This window comes from Scyliorhinus canicula, chromosome 12 (assembly GCF_902713615.1).
Source record: "Scyliorhinus canicula chromosome 12, sScyCan1.1, whole genome shotgun sequence".
Lineage (NCBI taxonomy): Eukaryota > Metazoa > Chordata > Chondrichthyes > Carcharhiniformes > Scyliorhinidae > Scyliorhinus > Scyliorhinus canicula.
The window spans coordinates 87,229,581-87,239,520 of NC_052157.1; positions in this window are offsets into that span (position 1 = coordinate 87,229,581).

Genomic DNA, 9,940 nt, shown 5'->3' on the forward strand with positions numbered 1-9,940 from the left:
TTAAGAGGCTGTGGCCGTCGGCCTGACTGTGTGTGAGGCTCCGGAGGCAGATGACAGTGATTTGTTGGTTTCCTACTGGAAATGAGCATGCAATGCATTGAGTTCATCGGAGACTGTTGCAGTGATTCTACTGAGATTTGCGTTTTCGCTGCTTATGTTGTTAAAGACTTGCCACATCCGACGAGAGCCGTGACGTAAGTCTTTGCTTCTTGCTTCGATTGGTATTGTCTATCGGTGTCCCTCATGATGTTGAGGAGGTAATACCTAGATTTATTGGATAGGTCAGTGTCTCCTGTCTTGAATGCCGCAGACCTGGTCTTCGGAACATCGGGAAGCTCCCAGTTCAACTATGGCATCGTGTTGGGGACACACGCAGTACCTGATTTGGAATGCAGTTTTCTACACAAATACTGATGCATATTATGTGTAATGGTGATGTACAATATTTGGGCCATATAGACGAAAATATGATTTAATTCCTGTTTATTCTGTGGGGGAAATAAATGAGTTGATAGTGATGTTTTGTAAACTATTCTTTCCACTTACCGCCATCGTGCAAATCACTTTTCAATTTATCCAACTCTGTCGAAATTTTAAAAAGACATTTTAATGCTCGGAATGGTGCAAGCATGAGTAAAGGTTAGGGGTGAGGATGTTTGGGATGTGTTGCGTTGTTGTCTGCCTGAATCGATCACAGTGAAACGCCATGATAGAGGTGAGCGCCAAAGCTCAGTGGAGTAGCCAACACATATTGAAATAAAGAATGTAGCAAATTGTTGCAGATTGAACACTTTATTTGAACCTCCATTACAAGTCACCAACCAGGCAAGGAATACGGTTGTTAATTGTACCAGTTAGATGTTTGTGATTGTGATTTAGTGGTCTCACACCCTTGTCCTTCTAAATGGCGGAACGCACGTCAATTTTGAATGTGAAGCGGGAGTTCGTTTGGCGCATTTCTCAAGAGCAATTGGAAGAAGATACACACTGACTGCTACTAACTTGGAGGAAGTCAATGTTAAATAAGGTGTTTGACATGAAAGTCAGTACCGCTGCTTTCCTAATCATGGCATGAGGCTCTTGAATTGTTTTAAATCCAATCACGTCGGCAGTACATCATAACATAAATGAGTTGGTGCAGAGGCGTAACATCGTGTTTAAATGAGGAAGACGATTTCCCGTTGTTGCATTGACATCGTATGACGTCTCCTGCATTTGGTGTTCCACAATTAACATTGAATGATGCTGACGAAAGATTATGAATACCGAGAGGCATTAATTTTGTTCTCCAGTGATGCCAATTGTCGGACCCTATCTAAGGTAAATGTAACTTGCAGATCAGGAGCCCAACTCATAATGTTTTACGAATACTGTGCATGTGGACATGGGCCAACTTTTTGTCTTATACGCAACGAATTAAACGAAAGATTTTCAATTATTAGCGAACATGCTATGTCCTGAGTTCATGATAGACGTACGACGGTTGATGTAAAAAATCATAAGCACATGGGCTAATAACAATACGCTGAATAGCACCGTAGAAATGTTCTAACACAAAAATGTTGTCTTTAAACAACAAGAAGTATAGTTTTTTTCTGCAGGGCAAACATGAAATCAAAGGTGCATCCGAATTGAGCGTGAATAGAATATTTCCTGGAATACTTTCAAAATAATTACAATATGCTGACTTTAGGCTGCGATTTATTTGAAATATATTCAATGTAGCAGATCATGGTGTACGTAAAACTGCGGTGGATACGAGTTACTCATCCTCCTCGTATATTCCTTGTGGGCAGTAATATTAATATGCAATCTAATTGATATATACGTATAAGAATCTGCCTTGTGACGGTAATCGTAGAATGAATGCATTCCCGAGCGATGAAGTGCAAGCATGGAATGAAAGAGAGAAACGGTCGATATTTGTGGTCGTGCGAGCTTGGTTGAAATATGATTAGATTTAAGTGTTGTTCGTTTGCCGAGGTACAGTAAAATGTATTGTTCTGCGTAGATTCCAGACAGATAGTTCCGGTCATGGTTGCCTTGTACTTAGGATTAATAGTCAGTGTAAATACATTGACATCGTTTTCGGTTGAAGCATACGGAGTGAAGCATGTGGAGTAGAGTGCTGCACTTGTGGAATTGAACAAATGAATGTGAGAGACTGTAGGATTATTACTTAGAATAATGTAAATGATAGGGCTGGTCTGATGGTAGTGAGTTCACAGACATGGAACAAAGGTATTGAGCAAAGCATAGCCCGGAAGGGGGGAGGGGTGCCTCGCGTAGAGGATGGTGAGAAGAATGCTGGGTAGTAAGAGGCCCAGGCTTGGGGAATGCGAAGTGAGACAGTCATGATATATGGCCAGGTAAGGAGGTGTATAGAATGACCTATCGGAAGCTTGTATGCTAATCTTGATGCCATTTCAATTATATTCGCAGTGATCTCTTTGCCTTTGTCCTCACTTGCTTCGGGCGCCCCAGGAGAAGCCTGTCTGCGTCTGAGTCTCTGTGGAGCGAGTCAGCCTTGCAAGTTGGTTCACAATAAATAATACTGTACCTACGAATCCATCTCGACTTTTATTGAGGCCAGACTGACGGGTAAAGAATTTAATATTAACATTTGGTGCCGCAAACCCGGGATTCTCCAGACGGTCACCGGCCAGCTGCAAAATTAGAATTAGAATGATGTTGGAAAAGGAAAGTGGAAATGGGCCCGCAATGTAAGTAGCTGGCAAATGACCACATTGGTTTTCCCCTTTCCCCAAGGTCTGATTGATCTGGCCACTCGCGATCGATACAGAAAGATCGTCTCGAAGAAATCAAATGTCAGTCTGGGGATTAGAAAATTTAAAAATTCAGTCGATGTAGGTGCGACTGATGGTTAACGAAAACTGATGGGATGTCATAATATTGACAGTTCAGTTAAGGGTTAATTGTGGGATTGATGGGACGTTGGAAGAACGATTCAGTTCCACGTGTGTTTTGGAAACTATAGTTGATTAAACTAAAATTGTATCCTTGGACTGGAGTGGCGAACAACGCAGCCTTGAGGACTAGTTCAAGATAATGGGGAATTGCTTGGATAACACGAGTGATGCAAACAGTTCTTTGCAAATATTATGTGATATTTATCCGGATAAAGTGAGAGATTTTAGAAGAATGACATCAACTTGAAGGAAGAAATTGGGTGACGGATGGCCGCTAGGGGGCACTAAAGATCATGACGTTATTAATGAAATTCAGGGTGAAATTTGGAAGAAAAATCAAAGTCTGCGGGCAAAAGAGTTGATTGGATTATGGAGGCAATATTGTCAGGAGGAGAGGGATAAGGTCATGCTATCAAGGTAGCAAGAACATTCCCTTAAAATGGGGATTCCAATTAGTGAAGGTGGGAATCAGAAAACTCTGGAGATCTTGAAAAAGGAGTGTGCATTCAAGAAACGCGCGAGTAAAGAGAGGGAGACACATAGCGGGGCAGACTCGAGTAAGAAAAATGGGCTACGTAGTTCAATGGCTGGCCTTGCATTGACAGAGTTAGATGATGACCTAGAGAATTGGACCATGTCGGATGGAGTCCCGACTCCACCAGTAGCATTGCCTGCTATACTTCCAGAGCCACCTGGGTATCAAAATGTATATCCGGTCGCTGTTTCCCAGATTTAAATCATGCCAGCCTCTCCAGTATATTTGGTTGCTGTTAGAGAAGGGCAGCTCTGTTCCACAAGCCCAGTTAGCTCTGGGACCAGATCTCGGACAATGAGAGAGGGGTCTGATCCTATCCAGAAATAATTACTCATACCACAGGGATCCCTTAAGGCCGATATGGTAGGCGAGAAAAGTATGAGAACAAAGAAAGAGGGCAGGAATGGTTCTGAGTGGCCGGAGCTGCCCCTTTCGGAAGGGAAGGACGTTGAAGTCTTTGAAGAGACAGAGGAATCCGCCAAAGCGCCCCCTAGTGAGACTCTGAGACAGTTGCCAATGAGGAAAATACCAAACCCTGATGCTGCTACAGCGGCAGTCCAGCCCACGATAGACGTTTATTTCCCATGGAGACCCAGTGAAATGATGGCTATTCTTGCTGCAATCCCAGACAGGAAGAAACTCCTGCTGCTTTCGTGGACTATCTGAGAACTAACATCTCAGTTTATCACGCTGATTCTAGGGACCTCTTGGCCCTAGTCCAGCAGGTTTTAACCCCAGCAGAATTCCGAAGTCACCTCAACCATTTGAATTATGCTAGCCACGCCGCACATCCGGAAGCCCATGCCTTGGACGATGATTGACGGGCAGCACGGTAGCATTGTGGATAGCACAATCGCTTCACAGCTCCAGGGTCCGAAGTTTGTTTCCCGCTTTTGTAACTGTCTGTGCGGAGTCTGCACATCCTCCCCGTGTGTGCGTGTGTTTCGTCCAGGGGTGCTGCGGTTTCCTCCCATGGTCCAAAGATGTGCAGGTCAGTTGCATTGGCCGTGATAAATTGCCCTTAGCGTCCAAAATTGCCCTTAGTGTTGGATGGGGTTACTGTGTTGAGGCGATAGTGTGGAGGTGTTAACATTGGGTAGGGTGCTCTTTTCAGGAGCCAGTGCAGACACGATGGGCCAAATGGCCTCCGTCTGCGCTGTAAATTCTATGGAAATCCTGAATGCGTTGAATGCCACATTTCAAAAGCCCATAAACATCTCTGCTAGCTTTTTTTAAAAAAAATTTCAAAATTTAGATTAGCCAATTATTTTTTCCAATTAAGGGGCAATTTAGCGTGGCCAATCCACCTCCTCTGCACATTTTTGGGTTGTGGGGGCGAAACCCACGCAGACATGGGGAGAACGTGCACACTCCACACGGACAGTGACCCAGAGCCGGGATCGAACCTGGGACCTCAGCGCAGTGAGGCGGCTGTGCTAACCACTAGGCAACCATGCTGCCCTATCTCTGCTATCTTAAATCTCAAACCTAAAGAGACTGAGGAGCCAGAGGAATTTCTGGAACGCTTTAATGAACTCTATCGTGGGCAGTCAGGCGACTTGCTGTACCAGAATGGTCAGAATTCCCCTCAAAATTGTGCAATGTTAATGCATTGCCGAGCATTAACTGTGGCTACTGCCGTGAAATGTAACAACATGAATTGGACAGAGAACGACCCTTCCCAGATGGCTCGGTTAGGCACATTTTATTGGAAGGAGGGTGTAGGCCATGAAGGAGGCTCAGTTACAAAGATTAAGACCGAGTACGTTATGAAACAGCATTATCTGAGACCCCAATCAGCGGCAGATACAGTAGATTACCAGCTGGAACCCCAATATTGTGACCTTGGGTGGGTGGATCAACACGCGGGAGGATATCACACCCACCCAAATGGACCGTCAGCCCCTCTTTATGGCCCACCGTATGCACCAACAGCTTTACAACTGCAGCCCCCTCTGAGGGGCCATTCGTCTACTGGGAAAAGAGGACGGGGCAGATATAGAGGGAACAATGCATGTATTCATTGTGGCCGTACAGATCACTGGCATCAGGAATGCCCCTTTAGAAGACAGGCAGCAGGAGGAGAAAACCCGAACCAAAGGAGGGAGTAACCACCAAGGGGAGGATAGACGATTTACACCGACGTCTCCCGGGCAAACCCTTTCCCAACACACGATTGACTAGCTAATTGTGTCATAAGGACTCTCCAATCGGACAGGTAACCTATTATCTCTCTGCAGATAGGAGATCAACATCACCCATTTGTAATCGACACTGGAGCAGCCATGTCTTCGGTGCAATCAGAACTTCAACTACCACTATCCGACCACACACAGCACTTGTCGGGGTTCCAAGGACAGGTGTGTGAATATTCTATTTCTGAACCTGTGACAGTCACTTATGAGAATAACTCTACAGATCATCAGTTTGTGTTGACTACTGGATTGGACTGTAACTTGTTGGCCAGAGATTTACTGTGTATCTTCCAGCTACAGCTGGAGTGTGGAGACGAAGCGTTAACGGTTCAATTATGGACGACGAGACAACAGTGCTATATTTCTATCACACCACAGTGGTGGGCGTTATACATTGAACATTCACTGTACCACGTTACAGTGGCCTATGTCAGAGCCGGACAGAACAGGGAGTTGGAGGACAAATACCGGCCGTAAATTGGGAACGAATGGCCAGTTAAGATTACAGCCGCAGTCACGGGAAAAAAAGGTACAGCCGATTTTGTCAAAATACCACCACCTTTATGGCCACAGTCAGCTTCTGTAGACCCTCACATTACAGGTCAAGTCCATGACCAATACCATGCTAAGGATCTGGGGTCAATGTTAAGGATGGCGGTGGATCATTAAGATCCAAAAGAGTATGCACTTCAAGTATAGCCAGACGGCACTTCCATAAAATATTTTGAGGTCCATGAAACAATTAACACTCAACTTCAGCATCATCTGGGACGTGACGTTTTGGAATATGTCAACCCACAGGTCTGGGCAGAATACCCATCACATGTGGGACAGGCAAAATTTACACCCTTTAAGGTAACGATTAAGGACCATGAAACGCCTCCTTCCATTCGGCAATACTACCTGAAACCCCAAGCTTCCCCGTCTATAGACAAATTCATCCGAAAGCTGTTGCAACAAGGTATTCTGGTCCCTTGCCAATCAGAATGTAACACCCCATACTTGTGGTGCCCAAACCAGGCAAACCAGACCAGTACCGGTTAGTACAGGATTTACGTTCAATCAAAGCCAGTGCACAGTCGTTACATGCTCTCATCGCTAATCCTGCCCACATACTGGCTCAAATTCCAGCTGGAGCCCGGGTTTTCGCCATAGCTGACCTCCAGCACGCTTTCTTTGTCCTTCTGCTCGCATTTGAAAGTCAAATGTATTCGCCTTCACTTACAAAGGACAGCAGTATACCTGGACCCGACTGCGTCAGGGGTTCGTCAACTCGCCGACGCTCTTCTTCAGATGTCTGCAGACCCAACTCGAGGCCTTGACGTTGGAGCATGGTTCCACTCTAGTGCAGTATGTAGATGGTAGCGAGCCCCGACGAGCCCAGTAACAGGGATGATGTGATCCAGTTATTAAACCACTTATCCTCGTTGGGTTACGTTGTTTCACGATCAAAGGTCCTGGTGGCTGAGACAAAGGTCAGTTTCTGAGTAGTTTTACTTACATCAACAGACAGAAGTCTCGACCCAGTAGGATTGAACTAATATGCCTGTTCCCCGCCCCTACCACAGGCAAGGAGCTCCGTCATTGGCAGGGGCTGGTTTAGCTCACCAGGCTAAATCGCTGGCTTTTAAAGCAGGCCAGCAGCACCGTTCGATTCCCGTACCAGCCTCCCCGGACAGGCGCCGGAATGTGGCGACTAGTAGCTTTTCACAGTAACTTCATTGAAGCCTACTCATGACAATAAGCGATTTTTATTTCATTTTTCATTCATTTCATTGGCTGGGTATGGTGAATTATTATAGGCAGTGGATACCAAACATCGCTGTCTATATAAAGCCGCTGACGCCTTACACTAGCGAAGGGGGGAATTTTACTCTCACCACCGAGGCACTCGAAGTTGCCTGACGCAGGCCTTAGAACAAGCATAGGCCCTTGGTACGACCGACCATTCCAGATATACTGTACTGTTCTGGAAGGGTGTTCAACAGCTGTACTCACCCAGCAACATGGGGATAAGCACCGGCCTGTGCCATATTACTCTTCAAAACTTGATCCAGTGGCTTTGGGCCACCCTGTTTGCACGCAGATCGTGGCAGCGATATACAATGGTTTGCAGGCTGCTGCCAATATAACTCTCCAACAGGACATTACGGTATATAGCCCCCAATCGGTCATCGCACTACTGGGTCAACTGCAGACTCAGAATTTTACTACTGCTCGTCAGAATACGTATGAAATATACCTTTTAAACAATCCACGTCTGACATTTATGTATTGTACAACCATCAATCCAGCCTGTTTCTTAGCGGCCCTCCTGACCATGAAGAGGCACCTGGCCACGACTGTCTCTCCTTGATTCAGGAAGCTACCACAATAAGGGAAGGTCTGAGCGATATTCCGTTCGATCAACCTGGCATGATTATGTATGTTGATGGCAGTGCATTGATAAGCCCCACTGGCTAGAGACTGTCCGGTTACACAATCGTGGATCAGGATGGCCTGTCCCTAGAAGCGACCGCTTTTCAAACCCCTTATTCAGCCCAACAAGTCGAACTTTTTGTCCTTACCCGTGTATGTATGCTTGGGGCAGATCACTCGATAAATGTTTATACTGACTCACGATACGCCTTCGGGGTGGTTCATGACATCGGACAGCTCTGGAAGAAGGGGGGATTCCTTACCTCGGCCGGCAAATATATATCACACCGGAGTTTAGTTAACAACCTACTGCAGGCCCTTATTATGCCCACGCAGGTTTCCGTCATTAAATGCACCGGCCATATAAACGGTAAGACCCCAGTTGACGATGGTAATGAACAAGCAGATTGTGCAGCGCGGACAGCCGCGCAGACTCAGCACGTGATGGTGCTTAAAATGTTGAGTCAGACTAAACGTTCTGCAGTAAATAAGTCTGCCTCTGCCAAGCCAATGCCAACCATCCAAGATGTCATAAGGTTACAGGAGGACGCTACTGAGAGTGATAAACAACTGTGGAAACGGTTAGGTTGTACATATGATTCTGTTTCTTATTTATGGACCACGCCAGCACATCCAACTTCTATGTCTGATGTACTAGCTTCATGGGTCATTGAACGTGTACACTTTGCAACACATTGTGGGGCTCGGGGGACGAGTGATTTGTTACTGGACACTTGGTGGCAACGTAAAATGCAGGGGTTGGCCCAGAGTATCTGTAATCGGTGTTTAATTTGTCAGTAATATAACACCGGCAAAGGTATCCCTTGTGGGGTGGGGCAAACCCCGTTGCCTAGCGGCCCCTTTGAGACGCTCGAAATGGATTACATTGAGTTGTACAGGTGTCAATGTTATAAATATGTTTTGGTTATTGTGGATATGTTCCGCAGATGGGTTGAGGCATATCCGACTACCGATAATATAGCTGCTACTGTGGTCAAGGTCCTGATGCGAGAAATCATTCCCCGATATGGCATACCAGCCGTGTTAAGTTCTGATGACGGGCCTCATTTTATTGGACAGATTAACAAGGGGTTCTGCTCCCAGTTGGGCATACGCCAGCAGTTACACTGTGCGGACAGACCGCAGCCGGTCTGGTTGGTTGAGAGACACAATCAGACCTTCAAAATTAAATTTGATAAATTAAGAGCGGACACGCGATTGACTTGGCTTAATTTGCTCCCCGTTGCTCTCTTCCAGCTGCGGGTTAAACCTGCAGGACCGGCCCGGTTCTCTCCTGCCGAGATCCTTTATGGCAGGCCCCTTAGTACCCCTGGAACCTGCATGTTCCCAGGCTGGTTCAGTTTCACCATATGACTGAAGAAATGACTACCTATGTTCCAGCCCTCCCTAAGGTCCTCAAGGAGCTCCATGGCCAGGTCCGCGCAGCTCACCCGTCACCGTCCCCATCACATTGCTCGGTTTCAGTGCAGCCTGGTAGTTATGTCATGGTCAAAAATTGGACTCAGAAAGGGTCGAAGCCGCGATGGGAGGGGCCCTTGCAAGTTCTCCTTATCACACCCACTGCAGTTAAAGTGGAGGGGCGGAGTGCTTGGGTCCACCTACACCACTGTAAAAGGGTTGGTCACTAACCTGCCTCCCTTCCCCAGCGCTGTTTTACACTTGTGGAGCATGATGGGGTGGCTACGCATTGCCTGTGTAATCTTCGGCCTCGCCTCGCTTGGAGTAACATCGGCGGTGGACATGAAAAAGGGAAATATCATCTACATCTGTAACCTCAACCAAACTACACGGACATGTCACTGATGCAGAGGTGACGTTATTCGATGCCCCCATATACGAGG